The following is a 16,442-nucleotide window of genomic DNA, read 5'->3' as shown; positions in this document are numbered from 1 at the left end:
ATTAAGTGAAAGCTTCTTGGGTGATTATACGAAGGACCCTAATTATCAAGAACCATGTTAAAGAAACCGTCCAAAGTAGGAGGGGGTGGGATGAATCGTGGTGTATCTGTGCAATGAAACAAAAGCATGAAATGGTTAGTAGTGAAAAGCACCGTTCTCCTGGGGAGAATGTAGCAGGTGATATTTATTTCAGGTATCCTTCCAAAAACATATTGTGAATGGAGTAATTTTATCACTGCCAGGAATTCTTAAAAAGCAAAGAAAACCTAGAATGAGGTCATCCTCAGAAAACTCTTTTCTTTCGGATACACAGAATCTACACTCTGATGGGGGTCCTTGTTTTGCCTAATTGGTTATTGGACAAATCTTGATAACAGGGATACTGAAGGTCAAGGCTGTCATTGTTCTAACTAGGATGGTTTCACTTGCAAGTCCTACTAGGATTGTAAGATCGTGTGTTCGTGTGAAGCGGAGGAAGCCTTGACAGGTAACCAGCTACACTTGGCCACCTCACTCCCAAGGGTTTCAACCCAAAGGAATGTGGTGGCCTCAGGCTGCACCTGAGCCGGCACCTGAATCCAAGAGGGTTGGGTCTTATGGGAAAAGCAAAGGGAGATGGTCAAGGTTGACAGGTGATGACGAAGGCCAGCGGGTGAGAGAGGATGGCAAGTTCAGAGAAGAGAAAATCCCTTAGTGCGATCCAGGGTTTGCGGAGCAGGATAGGGTCTCATGGAGGAGAAGGCTGGCTGTCTGGGTCTGTGTGGTATAGTACAAATAAATGTATATTTGATGCTTGTCCCAGGGTCCTGGCCTAGAGCTCCTAAAGCCCTTAGGATTTCCTGAATGATAGGAGAGTCTTTGTTATTCATAATGAACCCTTTTGATCATACCTGAGTTTATGCTAAGGAGGTGACTCTTGGCAAGTCACTAGGTAGCTTTAAGGTGGGGGCAGGTTGTCAGAAAAACCAGCCCTGTGGTTAGAGGGTTAGAACTTTCAAGAACACTCCCCCTCACACACACGCACACGCACACGCACCCCTCCGGGAAGAGAGAGGGGCTGGGAATCAAATTCAATCACCAATAGCCAATGATTTAATCCATCATGCCACCTAATGGAACCTCAGTAAAAATCCCTAAATGATGGGACTAGGTAGCTTCTGGGTTGGTGAACATATTGACGTGCTGGAGGGTGGTGTGTGGTACAACCAGAAAAGACGCGGAAACTCTGCTCCTCTTGCCCCCCGAATCTTGTTCAGTGGATCTCTTCCAGTTGGCTGTTGCTGAGTTGTATCCTTTATAGTAAACTGGTAAACATAAGTGAAGCACTTTCCTGACTTCTGTAAGTCCTAGTGAATTATCAAACCTGAGGAGGGGGTCTTGGGAACCCCTGAGTTTGTAGTCAGCCAGAAAGAAGGGCCAGTAGCCTGGGGCCCATTTGCCACTGAAATGGGGGCAGTCTTACAGGACCGAGCCCTTCATCTGTGGGATCTGTGCTAACTCTAGGTAGTTAGTGTCAATTGAATTGAATTGTTGGACACCCAGTTGGTGTGAGAGAATTGATCGTTGGTGTGGAAAAGCAACACGTATTTGATGTTGGGAGAAAAACCACATAGCCAGTGCCGAGTGGGTAGAGTTATTGCCCCAGCTGGGAACCTGAGTGTGTGGAAGGAATCAGAAGTCCAGGTGGGGAGCCGGTGGACACCAGCGCTAAGGAAATGAAGAATCACTCTCTTTGGAAACAAGACTTTCAGCCCTGCTGGTGAGGGGGTGATGAGACGGAAACCCGGAGTCAAGGGACGTGTCCCGTGCGCATGGCCCCCAAATGGTCAGGTTTCATGTTTGCATTTTGGTTCTCTCTCGGTCCCGTAGGGCATGGCATGCGGCATGCATTGCATGCATTGCATTTCCACCCAGTGTAGCTGCGGTGACTGCTTATCGTGGTAATGCAGACTCAACAGAAATGCATTTTGTATATAAAGCAAAACCTGACCTAACTCTGACTCTCACCAGACTTCTGGTTCCTGTCAAAAGGCCAAGTAGTAATTTCTTACAGGCATTATGAAAAAATAATAAGGACATTTGGAAGCCATGCTTGGACTTGAAATATAGGTTGTGAATCTGTCTCATCTGAACTCTGATTGATTCTGATTTCATTTTTCACAAATTTGAACATCTCATCGTTTCCAGAACTTGCCAAGAACTTTCATATCTCCCGGCCTTTTGTGCTTGTGCAGGTGTGTGCGTGCATGCATGCCCTTGTGTGTGAACGTGTGTGCGTGTGCATGTGTATGTGTGTAGTGCAGGGCAGGAGAAAGGGGATTGTTTGTATCTCTGGTCCTTCTCCTGTGGGCTCTTTCACTTCTAAATTGTTTAGTCTTTGATTATTTAATTTTGCAGATATAACAAGGTATTGAAAAGGGATTCTTTTTGTCTCCATTTTGCCTGGGAAACCGAAGGTTTTCTTTCCTAAATTATTTAGTCTTAATTACTTCATTATACAAAGGTAACAGGGCACTAAAAGGGGGTCTTTTGTCTCAGTTTTGGCGGAGAAATCAAAGGCTAATGCCGTTGGTGCCAAGAACACGCACAGCTGGGCGTTGTGGGCCTGGTCGCTTACGCAGGGCGTGCTCCCAGGCTGAAATCGGCGCCATAGCCACTGGAAGCCACCCGCTGCAGCCATCTGGTGCAGCCTCTGAAGAGGTGGGACTGAAGTGTTGAGAGAGCGTTTTTTTATAGGGAGGGTTGGTGTGCGGTGCACCCCCTACCTCAACTCCTTTCTACCTCTGGCAGAGTCTGAGGGGCCTCACGGGGACAATTCAGAGAGCTGGCCTAGTGTCCCCTGTGACACCATGAGTTCAGGAATCATTAGGCCCGGTGCGCGAATCCCATCTGGGAAGACTGAAGGAGCAAGGATACAGCAGGTAGCCTGCTGGGAAGCAGGTAAAGAGAGGCGCCTGCAATGGCTGGGAGCTGCCCTTCAAAATGGGGCAAGGAGGCATGAGTGTTCCTGTGGGCAGGGGCTTACGTGGGATCCCAACCCAGAGGGCAGCCAGAAGGAGCTCAGCAGACTCTGGGTGGCCTGGAGCACCAGAGCCCAGGTCTGGGCTGAGGAGGTGACCTGAGACAGGAGAGGCATTGTCTGTTTCTAGGAGTTGCAGTCCAAGGTCATCATTAGGGAGGGGCATCTCCAGAACTCCCACAAAAGTGCCCATGAGAGAAATAGCCTCCCATATACATCCTCTGGTCCAGGGAGAACTGAGCCCATCTGTATCCTCCTTGCTGTGCTGTGCCCTTTGCCCCTCATCGCCTCTGTCCTGGCGTTTCCTCTAGAGCCGGAAAATGCTGCTAGGGACTGGCAAGTGGTGAGCAAGGGACAAAAAATACCCTGCGAAGACCGCCCTCTCGGGCTTCCCTGGTGGCGCAGTGGTTGAGAGTCCACCTGCCGATGCAGGGGACACGGGTTCATGCCCCGGTCCAGGAAGATCCCACATGCCACCGAGCGGCTGGGCCCGTGAGCCATGGCCGCTGGACCTGCGCGTCCAGAGCCTGTGCTCCGCAGCGGGAGAGGCCACGACAGTGAGAGGCCCGCGTACCGCAAAAAACAAAACAAAAAAGACTGCCCTCTCCTACCACAGGCTTGGGTTTGTGATGTGGGGAGAGTGTGATAGAGGACTGGACGGGGCTTTGATTGTGGCATTGGGTGGGTTTAAGTTGTAAAAACAGGACTGTTGTTATGATGAAGTGAAAGAAGGATGTTTGATTGTCTGACAGTGACCACAGGAAGTGTGGTCATGACCACTGGCCATGCTCCTGAACCTGCCCGACATCCTGCAGAGGTGGGGGGAAGGGGGATTCCAAACAACAAATGTAACAGGAAGTGGAGCAGAAGAATCAAGTCGTTGCGTGCTTGCCCCCTGTCATCCCAGCCTGTTCAGTGAAATAGACGCTTACAGGGAGTTCCCTGGCGGTCCAGTGGTTAGGACTCAGCACTCTCACTGCCCTGGCCTGGGTTCAATCCCTGGTTGGGGAGCTAAGATCCTGCAAGCAGCACAGCGTGGCCAAAAAAAAAAAGATGCTTACACAGGCCCAACTTTTTATAAGAAACTGTAGCATTGCAGAGACAGCCAGAGTCTCCCTTGGCCGGGTAGGCTGACTTTGTCTGTAACTGCTCTGGCCATTTCATATGTGCTCTTCGTTGTTTCTGGGGGAGGGTATGATTTTATACATATAACCCCCCCCTTCTTCTCACTTTCGCTCTTGTTTATCTCTCTCTATATACGTATATAATATATACATATATAATATACAGATTATTAAAAATATAACACAAATATATAACATATTATAATATATAATTAATTATAATCTACCTAATCTAGATTAATGAATAATCTGTATGTTTTATAATGTACAGATTATTTAAAATATAACATTTTTATTGTAAGTATGGATATTTGTTTAAATGATATTAGCTTACAATGATATGTACATTTTGGAATTTGCTTTTTTTACCTAAGAGCATGTCTAGAAAAAAATCTTTCTTTGTCATTTTATGTCAATCAATTTAATTCTTCTTCACTCATGCATGGTGTTCCACAGTTTAATTGTTCCACGGGGTTTTTTTGGTAAACAGATCTCTAATTGATGGACATTTAGAGAGATTCCAGATGTTTGCTCTCACAAATAGTGTTGCCAGTATTCTACATGCCATTTCTTCTGTCTGTAATGAATTCCCCCTGCTCTTCCCCTTGGTCCAATTCCTTTTATCTCCCAAGTGTCAAATCCACCATCCTTCCTCTCCTTGGCTGTTTTGACCTCCCGGGCTGACTTTGGTGCTTCCTTTTCTATGTTGTTGCTAATTTTATATTCTCTCTGTTTGGTAGATTATTTTTCAGGAAGTATTCACTCTCTCCCGCCAAATTCCATGGGAGGGGTCTACTTTCTTGCCCCTTTGAAGTTGGACTTGGCCGTGTGATTTGCTTGGGTCAATAGAATGTGGACAGGGGTGAGTGTGCTCGTCTGAGCAGAGGATTTTAAGAGTCACGGTAGGTTCGTAGCAGCCTGGGAAGCTGCTGCCTGTTCCACCTGAGTCCCAGAATGAAGAAATGTGGATCAGACCTGACCCCAGCCTGCAACCTGGACAGCCAAGCACAGCCAATCTGCAGACCTGTGATGGTAAAATAAATGTTCGTTGTTATGAGCCCCTGGGATCTGAGGATTGCTTGTTATGCAGTGATGTTGCAGGAAGAAGCTGACGAATAATGTACTCTGGAAAACATTGATTTTCTGAGTTGGGATTGTTTGTAGTCCCAACCCTCCTAGAGTCCAAGATCTTTCAGAACAGGGGCTCCCAAGCACTGGGCCCGGCACATTACAGGCATCTCAGAATGTTCAGTGGCATAAAGAACATCTTCTTCAACCTGTTTTTGTAACTGATGCTCTGAGGAAGGTTTGGAGCTCTGGAGATCCCTTGGCATCCTGTGTACCACATGTGGCTTCTTCCCTTTCATGGATACCAGCGGAGATCATGAGCTACTAGTGCCAGAGAATGAAGCTAACGCTGCATAAAGAGGTGAGGCAGTTCCCTAGATAAAATCATATGTGGAGAACCAGCAAATCTGGAAATTACATGAGTTAAGATCAACTCCTACATCTCAGGGAATTAACACAATAGAAGTTTGTTGTTTGCTCAGCATTTGTCCACTTGGCAGCAAGCGGAGGGGGAAAGGACTCAAATGCCCACCGTTGTTCAGGGACCCAAACTGATGGAGAATCTGCTGCCACCCCCGTTTGGTTTCCAAGATCACCCCGGGCATTGACCTCCCATCTGCAGACAGGGGAGTATGTGTGAGAGATTTTTATGGGCCAGGCCTGGAAATGACACATGTCACTCCAACCCATATATGATTGGTCAGAGCTTAGTCACATGGTCACTCCTAATTGCAAGGGAGGCTGGGAAATGTAGTCTAGCTGGGGGCCCAGGAGGAAGAGAAAAGGTGAGCCAGTCTCATCCACAGAAGGAAAAGAGATTCTCTCATTAGAACGTATCTCTGAAGTTCTAGTCCTGCTCTTAGCAAAGGAGAGTAGTAGGAAGACATGAGTCTACTTCAACTCTCTGCATCCCCGAAGCGAGGGGAATTGCTGGCCCGCCAGCTTCCCAGGGACTAGGAGGTGAGCAAAAGAGAGCACAGAGGCCACAGCAGCAGCTCCTTCGAGGCCTGGACCTTGGGCTCCTCTGCTTGGCAGCCGGGTGCTAACTGGTTCCCGGTGGGGTCAGGGAAATGGAGATCAGTCCCTAGAAGCTTAGACCTGAGAGTGGTTCTGGCTGTGGCTTTGGGAAGAACAAGGACATCTCTTGGGGTTTCTATGCTCTGCAGTCCAGCTCACAGGGAAGCAGATGGGGGAGGGCTTAGGTCCTGGCCAGAAATAGAGGGTGTATTTCACTAGACCTTGACTGAGCTGCTTGGCCGTAGACCTGAACCCTCGTAGGTGATGATATGGCAGGTAGGAGTTTACTGAAGGAGAAAGGATCCCTTTTCATTTCTGTCTATGTTTTACAAGTGGGGACCAGAGACGTCCATCCAAGGAGTGACTGAGCAGGGGCTCCAAGCCTAGGTCTGTGGAATCTAGTCCCAGGGACTTTCCATTTCACTGCGGGGATCTCTTCCTGAGTCCACTCAGGCAGGACTAGTGAAGCACGGCCTGAAAACAAGGACACATGAACCTAGGAAGAGGCCATCTAAGGAAGGAGAGATGTGGTGAATTCAAATGGATGACTGCCGTGAGAGTGATCACTGAATAGGTGAATTGAGATAAGTCATGCTCCCTTTCAAAAAGAATTGAACACAACGAGAGGGTCTGTGAAAACTGTTCCCTGCACATTGACGGATGAACAGAAGCAGCAAGGCTGTAACTGAAATTCTGATTTTTCAAGGGCTGGGGGTGGGGACAGGGAAAACTGGATGACATCATCCTATTGAGGGGTATGGCCTGGCACTTGGAATGAGGGACGTGGCACTTGGTTTGAACCCTGGCTCTATCACTATTAGCTCTCTGACTGTGGGGCAGTCATGTAACTTCTTTGAGCCTCAATTTTATCATATGTAAAATGAGGATAGTATTGCTTCATGGCTGGTTGTGAGGATTAAATGAGGTAATATACACACTTGCCTGGGATGTCATAGTGTGGTGGTTTCCTAGGGCTGCTCTGATGAATTACTACAAACTGGATGGCTTAGAACAACAGAAATGTATTCTCTCACAGTTCTGGAGGCCCGAAGTCCAAAATCAGGGTGTTGGCCGGGCCATGTTCTCTCCGAGGGATGTGGGGAAGGATCCTTCCTCGCCTCTTCCTGCTTCTAGGGGCTCTGGGCAATTCTTGGCATTTCTTGCGTCACTTTAATCTCTTCTCTGTCATCATATGGCCTTCTTCCCTGTGCGTCTCCAAACCTCTCTCTCCTTATAAGGGCATCACCCTAATCTAATATGGCCTAAATTTATCTCGATTGTATCTGCAAAGACTCTAGTTCCAAATACGGTCACACTCACAGGGACTGAGGGTTAGGATGTCAACATACCTCTTGGAGGGGGTGGCAGGGACACCATTCAATGTGCGTTACTATTATAATGATGGTATTTTCCATGTGAGCCAGATAGAAATTGTCAACTTTTCTAGAGGAAAATGCTATAATCCCATATTAAAATCACAGGGGAAAACACATCCCATTTGTTTCTTTTATGTCAGTTGCACAGGTCAGATTCCCATTCATCTGAAAAGGTCGCCCCCAATCACACATAATACAAAGCAATTGTAATAACATAATACAAACATAATACAAACAGAATACGAAGCTTCTGGGAGCTTTGAAAGGAAGGAGCTCGGGTCAGGGTGTTGGCAGCTTGCCCTCGACGACACTCTGGCCCACGCTAACATTTCTGTTAAGTTGCCAACTCGAAAGCCCGTTCTGCATCCTGTTAATGACCTCAATTCAGTAAACATACTAATACAGCAACAAAGGCGCTTGTCTCTCAGGCCAAGGGTTCTCAACCTCGGCACTATTGACGTTTTGGACTGGACAGTTCTTTATGGTGGGGGCCGTCCTGTGCATTGTAGTAGGTTTAGCAGCATTCCTGGCCTCTACCCACTAGATGCCACTAGCACTCCCCAATTGTGACAACCAAAAATGTCTTCAGTCATTGCCACATGTTCCCTGAGTAGCAAAATTACTCTCAGCATGGAACTGCTGAGTTAGACAAACAAACAAGTAAATAGGTAATGATAATAATATGTCAGAATTGTTGAGATAAAGGTGAGTAACAAGGTATTATGGACGTCATTTTGCTATTCTCCATATTTAATGTCACACTTTTGAGTATAGGCACATTTAGACCCACTGACTAGGTTCTACAGCTTTTGCTGTGAAGAACTTGAATTTCTGGTATGTTTAAGAAATCATTTTATCCATTCATTCATTCTCCCCATCATTTATCCAATCAACATTCATTGGGTACCATCCAAGTGCTAGGTATTATACTTGGTACCTGGAGGTGCCTGGAAATATATTATCTCCAGGTGGTAGGGATGTGGCTATGCCGAGTTAATAGGACAAGGTTCTGTTATACAGCAACTGTCTGGTAGAAGAAACCAAAACGCCCACCAAAAAGCTATACAATACGGCTAACACAGCTGCAGGTGTGAGCGCAAGACAAGAAGTATTGTAGAAGGGAATTACAGACTCTGAAGGATGAGGTAGGAGGGAGCAGAGCCGTGTTCACAGATGATACATCATTAAGGAAACTTTATAAAGAGATAAGTCAGTTCGAGAGGGGAGAGGAAAAATTCCTGGCCAAGAGAACAGTCAGTAGAAGTGTAAGAAAGCCTAAAGCATCATGGCCGGTTAGTGAAACCTGGGGCAAATACAACGTATAATTATCAAAGGCTACAAACTGACCAATGCAGGCTCCATTTGAGCAGCAGATGTGTTCTTTTTGGCCCGAGGAGTATTTGTATTTATTTGTTTGTTTGTGTATTTTTACTGCGGATGTTCAAAAATCTGGAGATTTTAATATAAAATTAATTTCTTGGATTTCTTTTAAAGAAATGAAAGATCTGGTTAATGAATGGTGGTATTGATCAGAGAGGGAGTTCTTAGTGGGAATTTTATATGTAGGAGGAGGGAAAGATATTAAAGGTACTTAACTTAGTGAATATGGCAAGTTCTTAGAGGAAGAACAAGGTAAAAGAGGGAGAGAAAATGGGAAGATGAGGGAATGACTTGGCTTCTTTTGACCGCAGTAAGGGGGCAAGCACGGAGTGGGCAATTGAATAGGTGGAGTCTCAATTTCAATATAAGCTGAAACCACCCAAGTATCATTCCTGGTAGTTCTGGCAATGGGCACAACCATTGTGACATTATCACGAGGAAACCACAGGCAAATGAAGTCAAGAGCAATTAGACACAGAACCCATCTGGTCAGTTCCACTTTGGGGAATATCTGGGCAGGGCTTTCAGCAGGGTTGAGCCGCAGATAAAGAGTGAGGTCAGGAAGGAAATAATTCAAGTTGTGAATAAGAAGGTTAACTGGCGCCTACGCATCTGAGATAGAAGTTTGGATCATCTGCATACTCGTGCCTCTCACTGACTTACTTATTATAGTGTAGATAATACGTAATTTGGTTGCATTTCCAACCAGCTGTTCCTATTCTACTAACCAGCAACACTTCCTGGGAGCAAAGTGTTCCAGTCAATGCTGGAAGCTCGCTCATCTGGTGCCCTGTGACAATGCCGTTGTAGTTGCCTGTTCCTTAGTGACCTTCGTGGGCTCACCGTCAACTAGAGCAGAGAGCGGTGAATAGAATAGAGGGTCAGCTGCCTGGTCCAGTGAGCAGGGATATAAGATGGTTACTGCAGGGACCCCAGTAATAGAGCTCCACTGACCATGCAGAGGGGCGATTGGCTGAATAGGACAGAGCCAGCAAAGCCTGTTCATACAGGATTGAGTTTCTAAAGGGATGCTGCTTCCGGGCCAGTAGTATTCAATTTATTACAGGGCAAATTTTCAAACAGCTGTGCCCTTTTCATGTCCCTGGAGGAGCCCTCCAGGGACATGGACTCCAATTGGTGAGGCAGGATGTATAATCCCCAGGGGATGGGAAAAGTGTTGGTTTCTGTTGGGTTCTCTTTGATGCAGACCCTAAGGCAAGATTCTGATTGCAAGCACTGTATTTGGGAGGCAATCCGAGCGCCTGTAAGGGAGAGAGAAGTGAGGACTGGAAGAGAAGAAAGCCAATACAGGGTGCAGTGACCAGCAGGTTATTGCTCTGCACAGTTGGGGCTCCGTCCCACCGGGGACTTCTGGGAGGCAGTGTAGAACACGTCCTATTCAAGAGATGAGGAAGCTAGGGCATTTCTACCCCACTTCCACTCGCCACAACCTGAGCTCCCAGCCAGCTTCATCTCCCCAGCACTTCTGGACTGCCGTGTGTGCTGGCTGAGGACGTGGTCACAGAAAGCCCTCAAGAAAAGAGTCACAGGTGCTTAGAAGGTGAGTGGTGGAGGGTCAAGAGCTTGGCAGTGTCTGCTCTAATGTTGCAAGTGTCTAGGACAAGGGGCTCCTGCAACAAAATTTGGACATGGTTTTAGTGGAAGCATTAATTAGAAAAGTGTGGCAGAGCAAGTATTTAGTCCATTCTCGCAAAGTGACATGAAGGGGCAACAGTGAATTCAGTTTAAAGTCAGAGCTGTGACAAGTCTACAAAGACGTCTGTAAAGAAGGAAACCCTCAAGGACCCCCTCGCCTAGAAGAGTGATGGGCATCCTTACTAGGGAGGTGGTTTGTTAGTAGAAGGTCAGAATCCCTGGCAGATGTCCCAGTCCTGATGCTGGAGCTCGGGGCTGCCAGTCCCATAATGAGGAGGCTCAGAAGGTAGGGGAAGAAAAAGAGGAAAAAGAAGAAGCTAGGAAAATGGCAAAGGAAGAGACACCTTTGCAAACTCCTAATTCTACAATAATTATAAAAGGCGAAGGGAATGTTGCCAACAGCCAAGAGGAGAAGACTGGAGCATCAAAAATGAAAGCAATGATGACAATCACTTGGAAAATTTCAGTCTGTGAGAAGAGCCATAGGCCCATGATGAGTCTAAAAGAGGAGAGGTAACAGAGTATGCTAAATATGGTCGAGATGCACCTGTATTTCCAAAATTCCAAATTTTATTAAACCAAACATTGTGAGCTCTCTAATGGAGTCTCGGCCAATATTCAGTCTGAAAAATACAGAGGCAGATATTTTCCCCAGCTTTATAGAGGTATAATTGACAAACAGAAGTTCTATAGGGATTTCCCTGGTGGCGCAGTGGTTGAGAATCTGCCTGCCAATGCAAGGCACACGGGTTCAAGCCCTGGTCTGGGAAGATCCCATGTGCCGAGGAGCAACTAAGCCCGTGCGCCACAACTACTGAGCCTGCACTCTAGAGCCTGCGAGCCACAACTACTGAGCCCGTGTGCCAGAACTACCGAAGCCCGTCCGCCTAGAGCCCGTGCTCCACAACAAGAGAAGCCACCGCAATGAGGAACCCGCGCACCGCAATGAGGAGTAGTCCCCGCTCGCCACAGCTAGAGGAAGCCTGAGCTCAGCAGCGAAGACCCAACGCAGCCAAAAATAAATAAATAAATTTATTTTTTAAAAGTTGTATATAGTTAAGGTGTACAGCATGATTATTCGATACATGGATTTCTTACTTTTGAATAAGGAGATTATTGTTTATAAATCTGGCTAGCGTTCGGGCACTTGCCAAGTTCTCTGTAACTTCTGTTTTGGTTCCTTGGTCTGCAACAGTGTGGGAGCCCCATCTGGGAGAGGAGTCATCCATTCCGCGAGATGTCACATCAGTCTTGTATGGGGGCGTGTGAAACTCAACAAAATCCGAGGTGGCATCTAGTTGGTAAATCTACCCATGAGCCATCCAGTGAGTTTGGGAACATGAGAGAACAGGGCAATTCTTAGGATAACGAGGCAAAGTGGTGGGCCAAAGTGACTGACCGTGGGTGACACTGTTGCCATGTGGGATTCATGATCCCCCATGGCCACATGTAGCTGGTGCCTCCAGAAGGTCATTCGTTCTCCAGCTCATCACAGTTCTTACAGAGTGAGTTCCTCTGAGGTTTTTTTGGGGGGTTTTTTTGGGGTTTTTTTTTGCGGTACGCAGGCCTCTCACTGTTGTGGCCTCTCCCGTTGCAGAGCACAGGCTCCGGATGCGCAGGCTCAGCGGCCATGGCTCACGGGCCCAGCCGCTCCGTGGCATGTGGGATCTTCCCAGACCGGGGCACGAACCCGTGTCCCCTTCATCGGCAGGCGGACTCTCAACCACTGCGCCACCAGGGAAGCCTCTCCTCTGAGTTTTTATGACTGGCCCGCCTTATCATTGTTTGGACTTGTGACCCAGATTGTGTGTATGTGTGTGTGTACACACGTGTGCATATGTGCTTTCATATAAGTAATTTTATGCATTTTGGATCTTTCAATAATATAAATATGCTCAACTTTATGGGTTAACTAATTCCAAGAGCTGATCTATAGAAATGAGGTTCCACTCGTCCTTCCACAAGAATCTACTTGTTCAAAGAGCATGAAATTTAAGAGGAATAATTATGCTTTACCAGCTTTTCATGCTATGCCTAAGAGAGATGCCGTAATTACAATAGCTACAATGAATAATTCTGGAATGTCAGTTTCAGAAGGAAAAGCCTGCTGCTTTTCTGGGCTGAATTCTGGAGGAAATTCCTCACTGAGAGGATAGCTGTGATTGCTCTCCAGTATGAAAAGAATTCCCCTTAGAGAAAACTGCTGGCCCTATTGCTTTCTCTGGGGATTTTTGCTCCTCTGCCTAAACTAGCAGGAGCCTAAACTGTGCAGCATCTTTTAGGAAACCTGACAGGGTGAGGGAGTAGGGTTAGCTTATGTTCCACTGGGAGGTGGAAACATCCAAAGATTCAGCTTACGTATTTGAATACGTGATAGCAAGCAATGGAGCCTGATTACTGTCTCTTTTTTTAAAATTTATTTTATTGAAATACAGTTGATTTACAATGTTGTGTTAATTTCTGCTGTACAGCAAAGTGATTCAGTTATATATATATATATATATATATATATATATATATATATATATATATACACATTCTTTTTCCTATTCTTTTCCATTATGGTTTATCACAGGATGTTGAGTATAGTTCCCCGTGCTATTACAGTAGGACCTTGTTGCTTATCCATTCTATATATAATAGTTTGCATTGAGCATGATTTCTCTTTCTTGCTCCTAAAATTTCGACCAAGTTGGTCTTCTGCACGACTTTTCTAGACAGAATGCTTGCAGCAGCCAATGACAGAGATGTTAACCTGAGGGAAATCTTAGTTTCTGTGTCCCTGAGATCAAAACAGATTAGCAGAAAGAGCATAGGTTTGGGGGTCAAGACAGATCTGGATTTGAATCTGGTTCAACCTTGCGCAAGTTGTGTATACCCTCCAAACCTCGACTTCTTCATTTTCATAATGAAAGTGTCAACCCTACGCATAGTTTGTTGAGAGGAGTATTTGATAGGTTAATGGGAGTAAACCCCTGGTATGTGGCAGTTGACAAATTCTAGTTCTAAACTCATGTTACCAGAGCTCATAACTTCCCGTCCGAATTCTTCTTTTGCCTCCTTTTTTTTTCCATTCAGCAAATATTGCTTTAGAACTCATCACTCACTAGGTACTCTTTTAGGGACTGAGAATTTGAAGATGAACAGACGTGATTATTCCTGGAGCCTCCGTGAAGTTACAGATTGAAACATGATTCTACATGCTACCTTATGGGTCACAGTGAAATGCTGCAGAGCCCGGTTAAGGGAGCAACTGATTCCACACGAGAGAGTAGAGGGGCTGGGAGAGCCACAGAGGGGACACTTTGTACTGAGCCACAAAGAACTGCAGGTTTGCTGAGTGGACAGGTAGGGAAAGGACATTCCAGCAGGATTAACCCCAGGGGCCAAGACCAGGAGTGTAAAGGAGCTCTCAGCTCTGCTGCCATGATGGAAGGCACAGTTGGCCTGACTTTCAGGTCAGTTTTTGCATCTTCCACGTGGGCAGGAGATGCAGGCTGCCTCTTTGTTTGAGCAGCTGTTGTTTCTCTGTGTTTCTGTCATGAGTCACGACCCCAAAAACTTGATGTTAGGTTGGCATTTGTTACAAAGAATCCTCGTCATCCAGTTCAGCAGATTGCTCACCCCCAACTGGTCCATGATCAGATGATAAGCGGAGCCTCATCTTGGGAGGAAACTCTGTGACTTGAGTCACCAGTGCTCTTACAGAGCCTGAGATCAGCACACAAATAGGCTTGAGGGTTTTTTTTTTTGTTTGTTTGTTTGTTTTTCTTGCGGTACACAGGCCTCTCACTGTTGTGGCCTCTCCCGTTGCGGAGCACAGGCTCTGGATGCGCGGGCTCAGCAGCCATGGTTCACAGGCCCAGCTGCTCCGCGGCATGTGGGATCTTCCCGGACCGGGGCACGAACCCGTGTCCCCTGCATCGGCAGGCGGACTCTCAACCACTGCGCCACCAGGGAAGCCCATTGTTTTTGTTTTTTTAAAGATGTTCATCTTTTTTTTTTTGGATATTCTAGGTCCTTTAATTATCACATAAATTTTGCTATCACCTTGTCAGTTTACACACAATCACACACACACATACTACACACATGGCTTGCTGGAATTTTAACTGGATTTCATTGAACCTATAGACCAATTTAGAAAAAATCGATAACAATATTGAGTCTTCCAATTTATGAACATGGACTATCTGTCCATTTACTGAGGTGGTCTTTAATTTTTCTCCAGATAAGTTTTCAGTGTCAAGGCCTTGCACACTTTTCAATAGATTTATTCCTAGGTATTTAATATTTTTCATGCAGTTACAAATGGTATTTTTTTTAATTTGTGAAATTTATTTTCTTATATAAATTATGTATTTCTCTGGGCAGACAGCCTTCACCTTATTGCACTAATAGCCCAAGAGGTGTTCATCTTTCTTGTCTTTTGTCTGTAATGTCTGAGCTATAAGGTGCTCCTAGACCTAGCAGGGAACAGTGATTTGACAAGAAAGGGAGTGGGCCAGGACCACAGGACACCTGATTAGCCCTGGAAAAGTTAACCTGGCCTCCTACAGGGGAATTCGGGAATCTGCACTGAGTATGGGTTCTAGGTTTTAATTTTTATTTATTTATTTATTTGACATATAATCGATATTTTAGTTTTAAGTGTACAACATACTGATTTGATATATGTATACCTTATGTGACGAACTAACCGCAATAAGGTTGGTTCACAAGACTGTATTGTATATATGAAGGCTGCTAAGAGAGTAGATCTTCAAAGTTCTTTTCACGAGAAAAAAAATTTTGTAACGGTGTGCTAGGGTTTAGATTCTGCATGATCTGGCCCCCACTAGCCTCTCCGTTCTCATTTTTCACCACTCCCCCTCTCACACTCCATGGGCCAAACTGACAAAATTCTGGGAACACGCCGGCTTCTCTCTCACCCTTGCCTGTGTTGTGATAGGTTGCCTGATCAGCTCATATCCATTATTTGGGCTTCGATTTCATTTTCTCTGGGAAGTTTTGCCTGATCACTCGATGCTGGGTTGAGTGCCCTCCTTCCATGTTTATTTTTTTTTTTTGGCTTTGCCTCGGGGCTTGTGGGATCTTAGCTCCTTGACCAGGGATTGAACCTGGGCCCTCTGCAGTGAAAGTGCAGAGTCCTAACCGCTGGACCACCAGGGAATTCCCTCTCCTTACATGTTTCAAAAGCACCTGTCCTATCCTACAGCCCCCATACTGGATGGCAACAGTCTTCTCAAATGCCTTTCGCCTTGAGTCAGCCGTGAGCTCCCTCAAGGCAGGGGCGATGCTTCTCTGTTTATTGCATCTCCAGTGTTCAGCACAGTACCAGTAACGTAGTTGGTGCTGAATATCTGCTTATGAAATGCATGAATGCATGAATGAAAGCATTCAGGCCTTCTGTCTTCAGGCAAGGAGTCACACGGACTACCCCTGGACCTTTCTGATTTACAGACAGGAGCTTGATAAAGCTGGCCTTTCACTGCTTCCAGAAATGCTGGCTCCTCGAAACAATCAGACCCTTATTCCAAAAACCCCCGATGGGGCAGGATGGGGGCAAAGACGGAGAGATGAGTCTTCAGTCCTCAGAGCCTCTTTAGAAACCTTGAGGAGTCATCGTTACTCATTTCCAATAAGAAAATAATCAAGATCCCATGATGTGAGAATAGTCACAAAGGTAGAGTCTAGTTTACGCGCTTTGGGCAGGAGACATGAGCTAACGAGTGGTCCCTTCCTGCAGCCTGCCCGCGTCTATCTCTGCCTTTGAAATTCCAGGTTGAACAGACCCTGCTC

The 16,442-nt window shown here is 46.1% G+C and overlaps 1 non-coding gene across 1 annotated transcript; it reads right to left on the bottom strand.

Annotated features, from left to right (window-relative positions):
- Nucleotides 1–15,739: 15,739 nt before the first annotated feature.
- On the bottom strand, nucleotides 15,740–15,812 carry TRNAE-UUC (transfer RNA glutamic acid (anticodon UUC)). Its single transcript has one exon. It is a non-coding gene; the product is annotated as a tRNA-Glu (tRNA).
- Between the last annotated feature and the right edge of the window lie 630 nt (nucleotides 15,813–16,442).

Source organism: Delphinus delphis, chromosome 17 (assembly GCF_949987515.2).
Source record: "Delphinus delphis chromosome 17, mDelDel1.2, whole genome shotgun sequence".
NCBI classification, from domain to species: Eukaryota; Metazoa; Chordata; class Mammalia; order Artiodactyla; family Delphinidae; genus Delphinus; species Delphinus delphis.
Note: the sequence above shows the minus strand (reverse complement) of the source record. Positions and strands in the feature narration are given on the sequence as shown.